Below are 20689 nucleotides of genomic sequence, written 5' to 3'. Positions count from 1 at the left end.
CAGCTGCTGCTTTAAGTAGTTAATTCCACTGTATTGCATTGTATCTGTTAGTTGTAGATCTGTTGTAGATAGTTCATGTGGTCTTGTGACACTTAGGATCCAAAGCAGGTATTCTACATTAAGAAGGTGTTTTTCTGCACCCTTATGGCAATAGTGTGCTCATTTAACCAGTCATCTGTATTGGGCATCATTGGTGGAAGGCTTATTGTGTGCTTTCTTGATTGGCAATTTGGTTAAAACATGTTTCTTTTTGCTTGTATTTAAGCCTTGTGTTTTTATGGTGCTGCTCTTCGTGCAGCTGTGGTTAGTGGTGCTCTTGTATAGATGCAAAAGCCTAAAAAGCTTAGTTTTTTTCTAAACAGCTGTCATTGAAACCCTTCCATGCTTTTCAGCTGCTCTAGGAGCAACTCAGTTGTGCACTAAGCAGTGCTGCCTTATTGATCGAGCTTAGCCTACATAAAGTATAGGTTCCTCTTGTAGCCTTGGCTCTACCAGCACAGTCCTGTCAAATTAATCCATTTCCTTCTCTAATAAAACATACAGTAAGAGCCTGATATCATGTATGAGCAGTTTCCCACCAGCCTGATAGACATGGGCATCCTGAGGCAATGCAGCAATTGTCTCATGTATACTGGCAACCACTTACTCCTGAAACAAATACTGTACATGTGTAAGAGATGCAGTTGCACTATGAAATTGGAGATAAGACTCTCAAATAAGGACAATTTGAATGTCAACAGGTTGTCAGCAGACACCCACTAAATAGGTATGACACATAAACCCACATATATGGAGGTACTCACTAGTAACTTACCAAAGGATCAGATGCCTCCCAAATGGAAACTACTTAAACACATAGCAATGCAAAAATACAACCACAACACATAATAACACAAACACCAGTGTCTCAACAAATAAGCCCATAAGGCGTAACACCAAAAAACCTAATGTATTGTTCATAGGTGACTCCATTGTGAGACACATGGATGTCCCCTCAACAAGCTGGATAAGGAGCGGGTTACAGTTAGCTGCCTGTCTTGTGCCAATATCAAGTCACTCAAACACTCAAGTCACTCAACCACAAGTACTTGTATGATTCCATCGTAGTCCACTTGGGAGTGAATGACTTGTGACATACCTCACTGGACTACATAAAGAGAGACATGACTGAGCTCTCAGATTATGCTTCACAGGCAGGTATATGCCTAGCCTTAAGCGTCATTTTACCTTCCCCAAGGATGATGCCACAGTACAAACAAAAAAGTATTGACTTTAACAACTGGCTTAACTTCTGGTGTCAGTCCTAGGTGATCCGATATCTGTCAGCCTGGGAAGACATGGTCCTCATGCCATGCTGCTTTGCCAGAGATGGGCTGCATCTGTTGCCTCTAAGCTTTCAGATACTGGCAAAGGTATTAGTCACCCGTATTGTGCCTTTTTTAGGCAGTGTCAAGATAACCAACCTCCAACCTAACAAAATATCTCTAGATAAACTCATGGTACTGCTGCTTAATGCTAAGAGTCTAAACAAGAAACTACACTCCCCGGAAGTACTCATCATTTTGGAAGATGCTGGCATCTGTTTAGTCACCAAGACATGGATCAAAGATGCGGAAAGCAGCCTGGCCATGCAGAGCTACAATGCCTTCCATATGTTCAGACCACAAACAGCATGAAAGAACCAAAGGAGGAGGTGTATTCATCTTCATTAAGGATAAGTACACCTCAAGATTGGTGAAACAGTATGCTACTCCATCTCCAACTAACTATAGGCAAACCCCCCTACCACATAATAGTTAGCTATAGGTCCCCCACCATGAAACAGGAAAAGCAACCACATACCTGGACTTACTGGAATCACTTGCCATACAGCCCAGCACTTTACTTATGGGTGATTTTAATTATTCTATCATCATCTGGGAAACATACACAACCACAAACATGCTGGCTCAGAGGTTCTTGGACTTTGTCAATACAAAAGCTCTGGAACAGCTAGTCAGCACACCCACAAGAGGCTCAAATGTCTGGGGCATAGTATTCACTAACAAGGAAGAGTGATGCAAGCCCCTCCCAATGTGATATCCTCCCTGGTAAGATCGGACCATAAATCAGTCTTAATAATTATAAGATCAGATACCCTAGCAAGCTAAAAAATGCTTAAGAATTTTTCTAATAAAAATGATCTCCTACTAAGTGATGGCATAAGAAGTTTCACAGCTCCCTTGAATGAAGATAACACAGACTCAAATGCAGGGGTGTCCTGTATAACCACTTTTAGCAATTGTATAGAATCAGCTGTACCTGGCCAGATTAAAATCAGATTTTGCCAAAAAAAAATAAACAAGACACCCTAGTAGACCCCTAGTATAAACATGATATACAACAACAGAAATAAACTAATGTCCATGAACAGGAGGGAACTGGTTCAGCAGTGGAAGAAATCCCTCTCCAGCCTAAACAAACAAATTAGAGATCTTGTCAAGTCCTCCAAAGCTAATAATGAAGCAAAACTAGCCTCCCTAGCTAAGGATAATTACAAGGCATTTTTTAACTACATCTGAAATCTAAAAGGGAATACCCAGTTATGTGCTGAACTGGTTGTGGATGACAGCACCCATACTCAAATGGAGGTAATAGCCAACCTGTTAACTGACAGATTTGGAGAGAACATCACCCCCATACCCTCCAGTCATCCCCCAAAGTATACCTGCCACCCTTCTTCAACCTATTATCTCAAGAGAGCAGATCATCAGGCACTCTCCAAGGCCAAAACATCGGCATCAGTGGGACCAGAGAACATCCCAAGTTGCCTTTTAAACAACTCAAAACATGACATAGCCAACCCACGTGGATTCCAGTTTAACCACAGCCTGAGAACTGGCAATGTTCTGTTGGAATGGAGGACAGCAACAGTAATCCCTCTTCACAAAGGGGGACCATCAACTGACCCTGGGAATTACAGTCCCATAAGTTTAACTAGCCTCATCTGCAAAGCCATGGAAAGAACCATTATGGAACTTTTTAAAAAGGACATTGGTAATCTCCAAACTTGGGACGCATACCAGTCCGGATTCATTAACGGTAGATCATGCCTGTTAAACATGGTTGACTTCTTTGAGAAAGTCACCAAGGTCTGGGATAAGCAAAATACAGTGTACCACCTATCTTGACTTACCCGGGCATTTGACACAATCCACCACTCAGGAATTATAGGGAAACTCCCCAGTTGGGAATTAACCCACACATTACCAGATGGGTAGCCAACTGGCTCACCAAAAGGACACATACTATCAAAGTGGGTGAATTCACCTTTAGCAAAGACCAGTCACCACACCAGTGGTGTACCACAGGTTGTGCACTGGGCTCCTTACTGTTCTGAATTTATTTCTCAGACGTCCAGGCAAACTTGGATGACCTGTGGCTGATCAAGTTCACTGATGATTGCAAATTGGGAGCAATCACTGAGTCCACCAATGATGTTAATATACTGCAGACAGGATTAATGCAGATACATGATTGGTGTCAAAGTCACTTATTAAAGCTAAGTGTAAAAAATGCATTATTATTCCCTTTGGGAAAGCTGACATCCCTGTTAATTACATTATAGACAGCACCACCATAAGTGTAGACCCAGTGGTACATGATCTGGGTACTCAGGTTAATGGCAATTTGAACTTTGACCACCACATATCCACAGTAGTAAGGAAATTCTTCTACGTGACACATCTTATAAGTAAGGGCATACCATCTAGATCTAAGGAAGTTGTTAATGCCATTTTACTCAACCCTCATCAGACCAATAAATGAGTGCAATACTCACTTTTGTATGTACCTCACCAGACACATGCAACCATTGGAGAGACCAAACAGGTTTCTCATCAAGAAATTACAGGGTACACAAAACAGACCGTATGCTGAAAAACTGAAAGCCCTGTCTCCTACAGGTTGCTAAGTAGTGACCTGTGCCTGGCTTACAGGACATTCTCTGACCTGGCCCTGATGGAAATGCTACACATTCTTAAATCAAACTGCAGGAGGGTTACTTGCTCAAGGAATCTTGACCTAGCCTCTGACATGAACAGGTCATGCTGGAGAGATAGATACATTTCCAAGAGGCTGACACTTCTCTGGAACAAACTTCCAATTCATGTGAAACAGAACTCCTCCCTGACCCTTTTCAAACACAGCCAAGATCAATGGATGGGTGACTGCAAATTCCCTCCTGGGGTGGTCCCCATGTCCCTCCTGGACAGAAAAAGTCACTATTAACTACCATAGGCCCTTACATCTGAGAACTTCACTCAACTAACCACTGAAAAATGGGGCAACTTGGGATAAATATGGCTAGGCTTCTAAGAGATGTAGGACCATTACCCTAATAACCTCTTATGAACCTATGAACCTATGAGGTGAATACTAGATTCTCATTGTTCTCAAGCTAGATGTGAAAGCACTTCTGATGTCCCCTACCTATCCTCAATCATGGTGATCCCAACCGTTTTTGTATATCACCATCCTTGCTTGCCTTGTACGTCCTATATGTCTGTGCCTGCTACCTAACCTACCCTGTCTACCTTATCTTCTTATTCTGAAGTCCCTTCCACAAAATTCCTCTTTCTCAAATAAAAATTAAAAAAGGGGAACCTGTCCCACAAAAAATTACAACCCATACATAGCTCTCCATTTCACCTATGTGTCATCTTATAGGTTCATAGGTGTGTACTAGGATACTGGCCCTAGAGCTTTTACAAGCCTAGTCCATAGGATTACCCTGGCATCATGCCACTCAACATTAGTTCCCAGTGCCTTTGTTGGGTAGAGCCACTGGAGTGATCCCCATGCATGGGGCAGTCTCTGGGTTATGAGCCTGTCCCTCCAGCATGTTCTGTTTATTGTGGTAATGAGGTTGAGGTCTCTGGAGCGTGTGGTGTGGAGAGATTAGGATTTCTTTAGATGTAGCATTTCTCAAAGAGCTGGGTCGGACATGGCTTTGTAAGTCAAGCAGAGATCACCTCTAATTAGGTGATATGAGACAGAGAATAGTTGGAGTTTTTTGAGTCTGTCCATATAAGACAACTGTTGAAAGCCTAGGATCATCTTTGTGAGGTACTTTTCTGACCTCTCCAGTTGTTGCAGGTGTCTAGTGAGGTACATGCCAAATGGGGCATTGTACTCAATGATTGTCCTAATGAGGGAAGAGTAGAGGGAGACAATGACCTCTTTCTTCCTGGATGCATAACTCTTAGTAATGAGATGTGTCACACAGAGGGACTTTCTGACCACAGTGGCAATGTGGTGGACAAAAGAGAGGTTGCTGTCAACCTGTGTTCCCAGATCTCTTATAACGCCTTCTGTGTTCAGTGGACTACCATCGATGTGGTTATTCATGAGAACCGAGTTTTTCCCAATGGGAATTATGACACTTTTTTTGGCATTGAGCTTAAGGACATGGTTCAGACACCAGTTGTTGGTCTCAGTGAGGCCTTTCTGCAAGATGTCAACATCACTTGGGGAGTTAATAATAGCTCCCAACTTGCAATCATCTGTAAACTTTTTCAGCCAGAGTCCCATTGTGTTGGCCTGGACTTCAGAGAAGTAGATACCTAACAGGAGAGGACCCAGGACTGAACTCTGTGTGACTCCACTCATGACTGGTTGGCTGTCTGACTTGGAGTAAGCTACTTTCACACTGTGGGTTCTATCTGTGAGCCAGTTTGCAACCCATCTAGTGATATAGGGGTTGATGCCTAGCTTACTGAGTTTTTCTATGATTCCTGAGTGGGGAATGGTATAAAAGGCCTTGGTCAAGTCAAGGTAGGCTGTATGAACCACCTTGCCTTCATCCACAGCTCTGGTGACTGACTCAAAGAAGTTGACCAGGTTGAGCAGGCATGATCTACCCTTTACAAAACCAAACTGTGTGGGATCCAGAGTTTGGAGATTCCCTATATCCTTGTTTGTTAGGTCCATGATGATGCGTTCCATAGCTTTGCATATCAGATTCATCAGACTAATGAGGTGATAGTCTCCAGGGTCTGTAGTCACTCCTCCTTTGTGGAGAGGGATGACTATAGCAGTTCGCCACTTGGTAGGGACAAAGCCTGAGGTGAGGCTGTGATTGAACAGGGCATACAGTTGTGGTGCCAGTTTGCTCAGTAGTTCATGTAGAACACAGCCAGGGATATTGTCAGGTCCCAAAGAAGCTGTATTCTTGGCCTTGGACAGTGCTGTTTTAACCTGTGCTGCAGTAATACTGAGTGCCTGGCAATCTACTGTATTGTGATTGGTCCTTTTGGGAGGAGAGAGGGGTAAAGTTGGCACTGAATCTGTCAGCCAGTATATTAGCAATATCTGTTGACTTGTTATATAAGGTACTATTGTGCAGTAGCTCAGAGCAAATCTGGGTATTGTCATGGAGATTCTTTACATAACTATAGAATGCCTTGTGATTGTCTTTACTATCTGCTGAAATTCTGTTTTCATAGCTAGCCTTAGAGGATTTGATGAGGGATCTCAACTTTTTGTTGAGGCTGATAAGGGAGGTTTTCCAGTCTTGGGACTTCACCTTATTCCACATCAGTTACTTCCGCCTGTTGTAGAGTTTGTTTATGGCAGGGGACCACCAGATTGGCTTCCTTTTTTTGGAGGAGAGTGTCTTGGTTCTGTTGGGTATGGCAAGATCCATGCATTTTTGTATGTGCTTGTACAGTGCATTGGTGTATGATTCAGCGATCATGCAACTACTCTCCATTTACATGCTATGAAGTTAGCCACCTCTGTTTTTAGGAGCCCAAAATTAGCTCTGGAGAAGTTGTTTATGGTGGTTACCTTTGCAAAGAGGGAGAGGGATGTAGATTTCCAAGGTGATTAGTTTGTGGTCAGATCTAACCAGGGAGGAGGTGACTACTGGTGTAGAGCAATGGCCACCCATGTTAGTAATTACCAGGTCAAGGATGTTGCTACCTCCAGTGGGGGTAAGAATGAGCTGGTCCAAGGCATTGGACTTAATGAATTCCAGGAAATGTTGGGCAAGTGTATTGGTACATGAGTAGTTTTCCCAGTTAATAGAGGGGTAGTTGAAGTTGCCTAGTATGAGAGTGTTAGGATGGACCCTAATATTTTCCAGGGTACTTAGGAATGTGGAGTGTGAGTCTTGGGACATGGTGGGGACCTACAGCAGTCTATGACCTGAATCATTGTCTAACCCAATGTTAGCTGCACCTGAAGTATCTCTGATGCATTATGTTGGGCTACCAGCCTGGAGGTGTGTGCATCCTTTATGAATATGGAAACATCACTGCCTTTGGAGCTTTGGCCCAAGTTATGGGGCTGAAAGGTGTGGAATGAGTTATAGCCTGGTAGTGCAGGGGTGCTTTCTGCTGCTTTGAACCATGTCTCTGTTACAGCACAAATGTTGATGTTCTCCATTTAAGGAGTGCTTCGAATGAGTCCCTTTTGAGATTTAGACTTCTAGCATTGAGCATCGTGACCCTCAGACAGCATTTGTTTGTAGCTGCTATGGTGGTAATTTGGTCTTTGGAACACAGCCTAAAAAAGGCACTGTAGGGGGTGACAAGAGCCTTAGCCAGTATCCGGAATCTCAGGGGTGACAGATGCAGGCCATCTTTGGCAAAACAAAATGTATTTGGTCCCATTAGCTCTACAATATTATTCTGTTGTTGTGACCCATCCCTGGTGTGGTGACTCTGTAAATTCAGCAACTAATGTGTACATTTCTAAATTGATGTCATGATGAAGTTCTCCACCTTCATCCTGCAAATTCCTGTCTTCTTTCCCCTGTGCACACTCCTATGCTTGCTCCCCATTTTTGCCAGTGTGCTATTAGCCCTTTCTTCACAAGTTTAATCTGTTCAAAAAATAGAATCATACACCTAGTCAGAAATGGCCCATGAAAATTCTTCAACTTTTATCCTCAGCATTTGTGTGGCGCTTGGTATCATGAACCACTACTGAGGGATGGTGAATGGCATTTCATGTCCTATGGAAAAAAACAATGAATTTTTTGCCAGTGACTGCACTTATCTAGTTGTCTTCTTGCAAAAGTGCTTAAACCCCGCTGTGCTACAATACAGTAATGGTGCTACTTTGAAACACTGTAACAGTTATAAGTCTGCCGGATGTAATGAATTAAGAATTCCTATGTGGTGTGTTGAGATAGTTCACTTACCTCTAGAATGATATTTTCTGCATTGTGTCAAGTGTTCGATTCAAGACATATGTCAAAGTATCATTTCATGTTTTTTTTTACATTCTTATCATTCTTTAAATATGAACTTCTTTATCTCCAGTTATAAAATTTCATAACCCTACCATGACTTGAAAAAATATAACTTTTGAACAGTGCAACAATAAAACCATTGTAAACACTTTCCACGCCTATAGGAAGACTTATTAAACCACTGTTATCCTGCTCTTGTCTTAATCTTTTTTCTACTATCCCACCCCTTCTCGTTTCCTAGAGCAAACACTTTATTATTCAGTTTGACAGACTAATAATGATGAAACGCATAAGAAAAACACACCATAAAGATAATTCTAAATGTCCCTTAAATGAAACTCTTAGAATTTCCTTCTCCTCTCTCTCTCTCTTCACTCCTTCTGCTTTAATGAATTGTCACTGTCCCTTCAATTATGTAAATTTAACTTTGCAAATTAGGAATTTGTTTTGTGGTGTGCTGAAAAAATGCTCATGTCTATAGACTAATTTTTGTATAGTATCAGGGGTTCTAATCCAGAACAATCTCAAACTTTTATTGACTGTTTTTATAAGACAATTTTATGTGTAGCTGTTGCCTGCATATTGTATTCGGCAACCATTATCCTGCTTCTGTCATAACCTACTTGCTCACTGCATCCCTCCCTTATATATCTCTCCAACCCTTCTGTGTCATCAGTTTGTCTCCTCAGCATTTGCATGATGCCTGCTGCCAAGCAACACCTGCAACTTAAGAGAAATGGCAGTACACAGTTTGTGGCAAAATCTGTCCAAAAATCTCTTGCTTCATGACAAACGTGTAAATCATGACATATAACACCTTAAGTTGACATATGTCTGCTCTGCTTTAGATTATTTATTATACTTGTAATGAAATGTACACCTTATGTAATGTTAAAACTTTCATTAGTGCGATGAACCCTGATGCCTACATTCTCTCTTACCTGATTGTTTTCTGTCTGTCCTTTCAAACCAGAAAAATTAAGGTTTTGAAGTAATAGTTCTAGGGGCAGATTCAATAAACCCTACATGGTATGCTAAGACCAAGTGCACATGATGATGCACCATTTTGGATTCAGTAAGTGGCTCTACATGCTGTGTAGAGCCATGCAAACATAGTGAACACAGTTGTGTGCTAATTACAGCATAAGCAGCTGAATTGTATGCTAATCAACCAATCCAAGATGGATATGCTATTGAACAAGCTAAAAAGCAATCGTGTAGTCTCAGTGTGGTTTTCCCTGTGAATTCCAAAACCTAATGGAATACAGCTATGGAAAGAAGTCTACACAGAAAGATTGTTTGGTGCTGCTTTTGCTTTAATTCATGTGTATGTGCAACAGGCTAAAGTCTATGCTGCTGCTGTTGCTGCTAATAGACCAAGGCCAAGAAGGAGAAGAGTTTTTTACCACATTTAACTTATCACAATCCACATGAGATGGAAATTGTACAGTGATACAGGGTGGATAGCGACATTACAGGAACTCTGCAAACTCTGTCATCCTTAACTCAGACCAAGGGCAAACCAAGGGGAACCGATACCAGTGGAGACAAAGATATGTGTAGCACTTAAGAGTTTTAGCTACAGGAACCTTTCACAGACCAACAAGGGACATGCCGGGGGTGTCACAGGCATCAGCATCCAGGATTCTCCATCAATTCCTGAATACTATGCTCCAACATGCCAGTAGCTACTTATGTTTTCCCAGGACACCTAAGGACAGGGCCACAATTATGCAGGAGTTCAACCCTGTAGCACACTACCCTGAAGTGCTGGATGCCATGGACTGTACACATATAGAAATCAAGGTAGAACCTGGGGAACAAGAAAGGGTGTACATAAACAGAAAGGGCTTCCACTCCACTAACTGCAAAGTCATATGTAACGCTAAGGGAATCATCTTGAATGTGTGTGCTGGCAAACCAGGCAGTTACCATGACTCATATATCTGACACAACTCCCAACTCTATGAGATGTTTGCTAGGGGTGATATCACACATGGTTATTTACTGGGGGATGCAGGTTATGCACTGGAACCATGGATGATGACACCCATCAGAAATGGACACACACCAACTGACAAAGGCTATACTGAAGTACATTCTCAAATAAGAAATATCATAGAGCTTGTATATGGGCAGCTGATGTCATGATTCTGATGCATAGATAAATCTGGGGGAGCCCCACAGTACAATCCATCTACATGTACTGAAATATTCACCGTCTATGCCATGTTTCACAACACCATCCTGAGAAAACAGGCTTCAGTAGGATCAACAAGGGAAAGGAGCACACATCCCATCATCACTGGCAAAGTCACCACAGACACACGCAGGTGAGGAGTCAGAGGGGGAACCAGCAGCTGCTGTGCATGTAGGCAGATGTAGGCATGCTCAATATGCCCTTGCATTGACTAAGAGGTAATACATAGCACAGTCACTCACCACCTAATGGGCTAAAACCTTCATCCTATGCACATGCATACAGTAACATTGATGCTAGGCAATGCTCATAACATTTACCTACCCATGTAATGGTTGTATACTCCTAGCATTAGACAGACTCAGCCCTGAACTAAAACTGTAGCAACTGCCAGATTTATAATGTAAATGTTGAAAGTGGAATATTAAAAAATGTGTAATAATAATGCAAATGAATGGCATATCCCTGCATTCTGTTACTTGGTAATGTAAGTAAATAAAAGGTGGTTGATTTGTACAGCAATGACTTCAACATGTGACAGCAGTGACTTATGTGAATACATGCATCCTCTATCAAGTAATAGGCCTCAGGCATCAACGATTCATACATCTTAAAAGTACTGATGGTCAATGGATGTCCTTAGTTTGGCCTCATATGTTTGTACTGGCAATTTATTACAGACAGAATTTCAAATTAATGACACACATTTCAGTTTCAGACTTTATATCCCTCATAAAAATCTTAAAAATAGTGATGTAAATACTGTTTGATTCTATCAACTGTCTAACTTTATAAGACCAAAATATTTAAAAAGTCTCTCTATTGTTCAGCCTTTGTCCTACTTTTATTTATGGCTTAGTGCAGCTTTGTTGCTTTAAGAGTGTAGGACACATGTACACATTACAAAAACCTGTAAGAAAGCAGTACAATTAGCAAAACAGGATCACAAACACAGACATGTTTAGCACTAAGTCAGCTATGTACCCTGAATATCAGACACAAAGCTTATGTGTCCCTGAATCCAAAACGTAGAAAACAAGGATATAGCACAGTTATCATCACTTGCACAGGATGTTTTGTGTGTGGGGGGCAGGAAGTCTAGTCTGATACAAAAAGTATGTGACTGCATGTGAATAAGAAAGAGACACAGGCAGACATTTGGATAAAGTATGGCCACTGATACAGAATGAGCTTTAAGCCTCATGACTGAACCATGTAACTGTTTTGTGTGTGTCTGTATGGGCACTCCAGATGAAACTGGTGTGTGGGTGTCTGCAAGAACACAGCTAAGCTCTGTGCTAGCTCTACATCCTTATATATTGAATGGGTGTGAGCTGTGCATGGTAGAGGTAGCAATTCATTGTCATTGTACCCGACCACAAGAACTGGCTCTGTCAGGATTTGCACTGGCACAGCCATTCCCACTGTCAGATGTACTGCTGCTACCTGAACATGACTGATGTCTGCTGGATGTGCTCTCCTCATGAGTATGCCTAGGACCACGACCCCATGGCCTGCTACTTTTGGGTGTGGACATCTCAATCACTGATGGGGCAGTGGAAGTAGTGCCATTATGGGAGTGTGATCAGGCATGGCCACATCAGCTAACATCAGATGATGTGGCTGACCTACACCCACATGGATGCCATTCCCTTCCCAGTAGATATTCCATCACAGACACCGCCCATTCCAACATGTCATTCATCTGATCCATTCAATCGGCAACATGGTGGAGTCAGTCAAGCATGTCAGCCTACAACCCTAAGCATTTCTTTGTTAGCCATATTGGAACATGCTTGCAACTCCATGACAGCCTTAAACATATGTCGAGTAGCATGGAAAGACACACCTGGATCAGGTGGAGGATGGATAGCAGGCCTACTCTGAGCACCCCTAACAAACCTCCTGCATCTGGCAATTCACCCACACTTTGGCTATGGCCAGAATGAACAGGCACTGAAGCCATAGTAACCACACTACCATGATCAAATGTCTCACCTTCCACCTGTCCAATATCTGAGGCTCACTGGAATGGTTTGGCATAGGCCTACTACCTGTGTCTAATGGAATTACAGGTGATGGATGAATGTCAACCTCAGTGTCAGATTCAACCTCTGCACCCCCCTGACTGTGCATCTGTTTGATCACCATCATCATAAGAGTCTGCCAATACTCCAACATCAGATGGTAAGAGTCCTACACACATAGTCCTGACAGCCACATCACACATACAGATAAAAGGGTTTAGGTCAGAAGATCGAGTTTTCAGAAACTTGAAATTCATATGGTTAAGACCATATGACCGAGTTTCTGAAAACACAAACTTCAAAAAAACACAACCCCCCCCCCATAAAAATCTACCTTTTTAAAATGTTTTTCCTGCATGCCCACACTCCCTTCAAGTTTATTTATTTTATTTATTTATTTTACATTTGTTAACTGGGAAATTCCTACTGGACCAGGTTCATTTTCAGCGGAGGCCAGGGGAGAAAAGTTCGGCATCAAGTTATACAAATACAGTACATTCAGCATAATACACAAAACAGGTTACATAATGTATGTTGAGCATAGTAATATAACAAGAAATTAATAATACACACCAGGTAAAAGAAGATATAGAGCATAGGTAATAAGACAATGTCAGTTACAGTACATCAAGCATACTACACAAAACAGGTGACATTATACACTTCAGGTAAAAGACAGTATAGGGCATAGGTAAAAAGACAATGTCAGTTAAAGATTGGTGAGAGTAGAAAATATATAAAGTAGAGTTCCAAGATGGTGGGCGTCTGAGTAATACCCTCTCCTTACAGCTCCAGTCATTACCTTCGGTTTGTACTGCTTTATCTGCGCAAATATGGGCTGCTTATATACTTTTCGATAGCTCACCTCTTTAGAATTGTACTGATCTTTAATTAATCTAATTGAACTACATTTAATGTAGTTATGAGCACTTACTGAACACTTACTGTGCGCTATCGTTCCTGCACGTGGAACACTAGAGGCCTGAACTCCAGCACCATCCTTAGTGACAGCTCCTGAATCGTGATCTTCGCAAAAATAATGAATAGAATCACCACGGAATCTGAAAGCATGGATGTACAAACTACTAAATCCAAACTATCTGCTATTACTACATCCCCTGAAAAGGATGCCAAAAGACTGAGATCATCCAAATCAGTATCGGATAACCCTAAAGAACCGACCAGGCAAAAGGCTGAAAACTCCTGTGTAATGGAAGAACTAAAATGTGCTCTCGCACCTTTACAGGAGGCTATCCAAGATCTATTGGCTAAAGTTAATACATTTGACACTACCTTACACAAAATAATTAACAGACTGGACCTCGTGGATGAGAGATCTAAAGCAAACGAGTTTGAAATCCAGTCTTTAAAAGACTGTAGGATAAAAACCAAACAATCAGCGCTATCCAAACTAAGCTCGTGGATTTGGAAGCAAGAATAGAAGAAACAATTTAATAATCAGGGGTTTAGATGAAAAGTATGAATCTTCCCAACTGTTAGAGGTTGCTGCCCAGATCTTCACCTATCTTTGCAAAGAAACAAGTACTGGTTATAAATTTAACATTGAAAGAGCGCACAGAGTGCTTCGAAGGCAACAAGCATCCTCTATGCCAAGGCCAGTTTACGTGAAGCTGCTCAACTTTCAAGATGTTCAAACTATTTTGTCAGCTTTTAGGAAATCCAGGAAACTTACTTGGAATAATCAATCGATTATAATTTCGCAGGATCTTCCTCTAGAAATAAGAGAAATGCGTCGGAAACTGGCTCCTTTCTGCGCTGAACTCATTCAACGGAATATTAAGTTTCAGATGAAGTTTCCTGCTACGCTGATCTTCATACACCAAGAAAATAAACTCTCTATGTCATCTGTAAATGAAGCTAGAGCGATCTTTATTAAACATTTTAACTTAGATCCTTCTAAATAGTTTTTAGGAACCCTGGTTATCTCCCTTTTTGTTGCCTGAGGACTCCTTTAGTGGTGACGCTCAGTCAGTATTACTGGCTGCACACTCTAAACTGGGACTTTCTTGCATATCCGTTTTTTAAGGGGATGCAAATTTGCTTATAGAAAGTATAATATTCCTTTGTTAAGCAAATTAAATCCTTAGTTGTTATACTTAAAGTTTTAACTGTATTAAAATTTATTCTTTTCTTGTATGTACATTCATTTGAGATGTACATACTCTATTATATAAACTCTCACACGTGCACACTCACATTTACACATATAAACACCCTATCCCCCACACACACGCACATACATATGCACATAAATACATGCATACTTTCATACACACATAATTGCACTTATACGCACATTCATACACTCACACTCTTCCATTCAAATGACCTGTGTAGCAATAAATATACATGCTTTCCTAATGTTAATAATAACTATTAAATTGCAATTAATATCCAATAAGCGCATCCTCTAAGGATTTATGGTACTAACCTAAACCAATACTGATAGTAGTTTAAACAATATTTATAATTTAAATAACATTTTATTTTCATATCTTGTTGATATGTTTTATATGCCACAGTTTTTAGCTCTCATAACAATTAGTTGTGTGGATTTCGATTAAAATGTGTATTGGTTTATTGATATCTGGTTACTTCTTTTAGATAACAAGAATATTAGTGGGAGCTAACATTGACTTTATGAAGATGCTTCTGCTGTCTAAGTGATGTGCATAGTATAACAATTTTCATACTGGTACTTACTTATAAGTAAACTTTATACTATTTTACTCTTCTTGTATTAAAATACTTTACAAATATACTGGAGACTGTCAGGAGGATTTTAGGGATATGATGTCCGGACTTGGGCTTGTCAGGAATTTGTTTGATTTTTGTAAATATTGTATTTCTTCTATCTTATTTTTTAGGGTTAAAAAGTTTGTATGTTATTCATCAATAGTTTTAACTAGGTCATTTCACTTATGCATTCTCTCAATTGCTATAGTAGGGGGGGTATGCAGGGGTATAGGATTGAGGATTGTGTGCCATATACCTTCTGAATGATGCCTTAATTTTGATTTATAAATATTGATGGTAACCTTTTGAAAATAGATGGATACCTATATTTAAATCTAGATATGATTCTACTTGTTTATTAATACAAATATGTCTAGTGTAACCAATAGTATCTCAGTTTCATCGTGGAATGTAAGAGGACTCAATAACAAAGATAAAAAAAAACTAGTTATGCATCTCTTACTTAAGGCCAAGTCGGAAGTATGTTTTATACAAGAAACCCACTTGTTAAATACTGAGTGGGCAAATGAAAACAAGAAAACCTGGATTAGAGATATTATTTCCTCTGGATCTGTTAGTAATTCTAAAGGGGTAGCAATAATTATTAAACAAGCCTTTCAGCCACAAATTATCTCGAAAGGGAATGATCAAGAGGGTAGATGGTGCTTTTTTACTTGCTCACTAAAATCACTAGATTACCCATTATTATTTCTTAATATCTATGGCCCGTGTTCAGAACAAAAAAGACCAGAGCCAGCAAATGGTGACCAAAATAACTATATTTACCAAAGGAACATACCGGTTTCGGCTGGTAACATACACAGCCTTCTTCAGTGTATATATATATATAGTTCCTAACAAGCTGTTTAAATACACAGATTCCAAATACTATTGGTTAATACCTCATGAATATTCATTTAGGCCTGGGTGGAACAACCCACCTAATATAATTATCCATTTCTTTTCCTTACTATTTAAAATGTTATGCCAGCCACTTTTGTTTATGCGATCCCCTTGTATTACATCAATTATTGTGAACATGAATTTTGCTGTTGGATGGACCAACTGATGTTTATAAAGGGCATTTGTCACCTTTTTGTGTTTTATATTACTATAATGTTCAGATATATACATCTGGAGGTCTGCCCAATGTAGAACGCCCCACAGTTACATGTGGCCATATAAATGGCCCAATCAGTACTGCAGTTCACAAAACTCTTAATTTCAAACACTCTGGGGCAATTTCTACTGGAAAACTCATGGGTTGTGGACATGTGTTGACAATTAATACAATGCCCACAAGGAAATCATCCACGTAAAGTATGACCTGATAGAGTGCGTTGTATCTTGGTGGTATATTTATGGTCCCTCATCTTGTAATGATTGAAATATGATTGTAACTTCTTCCCATTTCTATAAGAAAACATACATTGGTCTGGAATAATGTGTGCAACCTCAGGGTCACTTTTTAAAATATTCCAATGTTTTCTGACACACCCTAAAAGACAGTTGGTATTGCGACCATAGGCAGTAACCAGTCTCAGTGGTTGAGTTGACTGAACCAAACGCTCCCTATATTGCAATAAATCCTGGCGTTGCATATTATTGACCTGACTTTTGGCAATAGCAATAGTCCCAGCTTTATAACCCCTTTGTTTAAATCTGCAAGTAAGATCAGTTTGATTAACACAAAAGGTAGAATGTTCAGAGCAAATACGTTTTGCTCTGATAAATTGAGATTTAGGTATGTTCCTCGCTATATGTGGAGCATGGTAGCTGGATGCATGTAATAGGGGGTTATATTGAGGGAACTTCCTGTACATTTCGGTTTCCAATGTACCATCAGATTGTTTACGCAAAAGGACATCCAGAAATATAATCTTATTGTTGTCATGTTGTTCCGTAAAACATAACCCCCATTCATTATTATTCAAATACTGAATAAACTCGGTAAGTCGAGATTCAGTGCCCCTCCAAACCAACCATATATCATCCAGGTAACGTCTCCATATGTCCATATCCATAAGAAAGATGTTCCTTGTAGAGTTGTATATTATCTCATTCTCTACATAGGCCATGAAAAGGTCGGCATATATGGGGGCAAAAGATGCCCCCATAGCAGTACCTTTAATCTGCCAAAAAATATGTCTTTATAATAAAAGACGTTACAAGTGAGGACATACCTGGCCATATCTACCAAAAAGGAGTTAAAAGTGGGACTGTATAGTTTAGAATGTTCAAGCCAATATGCTAGAGCCTTAAGACCTGCTTGATGTGGAATATTGGTATAAAGTGCACTCACATCAAGCGTGCACAAAAGCCAATCTGCTTCCAGTTGTGTGTCCGATACAATCTGTAAAAAAATGGTGGTATCTTTAAGCCTAGAATGAATAAATGCTAACAAGGGTTTGAGGTATTTGGTCAAATACAATGACAAGGGCTCGGTCAAATAGTTTCTACCCGAAACTATTGGTCTTCCTGGGGAATTCTTTATATCTTTGTGGATCTTGGGTAGAAAATAGATGTACTGAGCACTTGGATCTTTGATAGTCAAATGTTGTACAGTATCTTTACATATGATCCCTCTATCTTGTGCATTTTGTAAAAAACATCCAATACATTTAACAAATTTACCCATAGGATCCACCCCCATCTGTGTGTAGTATCTTACATCAAATAATTGCCTTCGAGCTTCCTTATCATAGTCAGACCAATTGAGAATTACTACAGCTCCACCCTTGTCAGCATTAATTATAACAATTTGTTTGTTGTCCTGGAGTTCCAAAATAGCCCTTCTCTCAATAGGGGTAATATTATTGTGCTTGAAAACTATTTCACTTCCAAAAAAATGAATATCCTTCAATACACTGTTCTGGAACTGCTGGACAACCGCATTCATAGGCGGAACAAAATTGGATTTATGATAAATAAACTTACCACCATCCGAATGGTAGTTAGTATCACCAAAAAACATTCTTAGATTGATAGCTCTACAAAATTGGAGTAAATCTTGAGCAAATACATCTTCGGATATAACAGACCCAGGTATAAAATTTAAACCTTTATTGAGGACTCGAAGGTGTACATCAGATAAATCATAGTTGGATAGGTTTAAAACATTATTGACCGTGGGACAGTTCAATTCCCTAAGGCCAGATCCAGTAGACCCTGTAAATTGCTTACTTTGCTTATGTGTGTTCCTAAAGGGACACTGCTGGAACTCCTTTTGGGCGTTGGTGACCCTGATGTCGCCATGGATTCAGTGTCAGTGCCTGAGGAAGTCTCATCAAAAGATGAGGTACCCTCAGATGTGTGCCTACGTAAAATGGACCTAGATCTTTTCCTTTTCCTGACAGATGTGGGGAGATTGTTAAATCTCACATGTTTAGACTGGGATAAAAATGGATTGCCATTGGAATAGTCCTCCTGATCCCTGGTAAACTTCTTCATTTTTCTGGAACAGAGCTCAGCATCAATTTTTTTTCAAATTGGACCCAATCTTACTTAGTTTGGTCTCGAAAGAAGCTTCATGTTCAAATTGCTTAAGCTTATCAACCAAGGCATTAATCTCCGCTAGTCCCCTGTCAATGGCCCTATTGTGAAATTTGTATAATTCCATTACAAAAGACATTGTGGCTTCCTGCTGTATTTTTAACCAATTAGTATTTAGTTCCGCATCCCCATTATTCACATGTGGAATAATTCGTATTCTCAAACCCCTAGGAGTAATATTGGCAGCTTGGTAAGCCTTAAAAAGCTTACTGTGCCAAACATTGGCACGTAATGTTCTAAGTAATCTATTTAGATCTTCAATAAGCTTATGACTTGTCAAGTCAGAATTGGTGTTGACACCACCATCAACAGTTCCACTGTTCAAATTATTAATAATAATAATTAATAATAATTATTAAACAAGCCTTTCAGCCACAAATTATCTCGAAAGGGAATGATCGAGAGGGTAGATGGTGCTTTTTTACTTGCTCACTAAAATCACTAGATTACCCATTATTATTTCTTAATATCTATGGCCCATGTTCAGAACAGTCAGATTTTGTTATGACTATTTATAATCTCCTTCTTAAATTTCCCAACCATAGATTTATTATTGGAGGCGATTGGAATATGGTGATCAATCCTCAAGTGGACCGTACAGGTAGATCTAGATCTGAGAATCCTACATATTGCAAAGCTCTGATAGATTTGATCGAAGATTTTGATTTAATTGACACGATTGCCTTTAGTTCTAATACCCCTAATCATAAACATAACCATTTCACGTACTTTTCTAAATGTTACCATTCGTGGTCCCATATTGATTATTTCTTAATCTCAAACTACTTTAATAATAGAAAAATTAAATTTTCAATAGAACCTCGTTTCCTCTCAGACCACTCGAAAATAGACTTGGAGATAAACTTAGCTCATATCGTAATACATAAAACCTATACTTGGTCACTTAACTGTAATCTTCTAAAAGATCAATCTTTGAGCAATGATATCAAAACGACTTTTAATGATCCTTTTGGATTGAAGCGAGATGAAAATATCCCTTTTGACATCAGATGGGCAGCAGCCAAAGCAGTAATCAGGGGTATCTATATTAAAAAGCGAGCAACAAATTGACCCAGTTACTACGAGACATTACTCTTCTAGAAAGGAAACTGATTGATAATTTACAGTGAAAGATTTGATCGCTAAACTAAAAGAACTATTTGATTACCATCAATCTAATCTTTCCATTTGGGAATTTAGATATATAGCGAAATTTTCAGAAAATGTACAAACACCTTCTAAAGCGCTTTGCGAAATAATTCTTAATTCACCCAAGTCTCCTAAAATAACTTGCCTTCAGTATAATAATTATACTTATAGATCTGAGGATTCCATTATTCAATTATTACACCAAATATACTCTGAGATTTTTGCTAATACCAACTTTATGACTACAAAAGAAGAGATGAAGGGATTCTTGGATGGAATTACCTTTCCGAAAATGACTGAAGTCCAGAAAGAATCACTATCGGCTCAGATAACTGAAAAAGAAATTCTTGAAGTTATTGATAGTTTAAATTCAGGTAAAGCTCCTGGCCCAGATGGGTTTCCATCAGAATTTTATAAATCTTTTAAAATTATGTTATCACCTATCTTACTTGATTTGTTTAGATCCTTTGCTAGAAACGGTATCTCAGACCCATACATTAATTATTCTAAAACTATTTTGATTCCCAAGGACCTCTCTGATAATACCAACCCCAATAGTTATAGACCGATATCACTCATGAATGTTGATATCAAAATTCTCTCTTCTTTATTGGCCAATAGACTAAAAAATGTAATGAAAGATCTGATTTCTCCAGAACAGGCTGGATTTATGAAAAATAGACATACTTGGGACAATACCTTATTATTAGAATCGTTTATTAAAATAACTAAGCAGGATCGGAATCCCAAATATGCCCTGATAGT

Source organism: Protopterus annectens, chromosome 12.part0 (genome assembly GCF_019279795.1).
Source record: "Protopterus annectens isolate FY-2018-M chromosome 12.part0, PAN1.0, whole genome shotgun sequence".
Taxonomy (NCBI): domain Eukaryota; kingdom Metazoa; phylum Chordata; order Ceratodontiformes; family Protopteridae; genus Protopterus; species Protopterus annectens.
The sequence above is the reverse complement of the archived record's forward strand: the minus strand, read 5'-3'. Positions refer to the sequence as shown.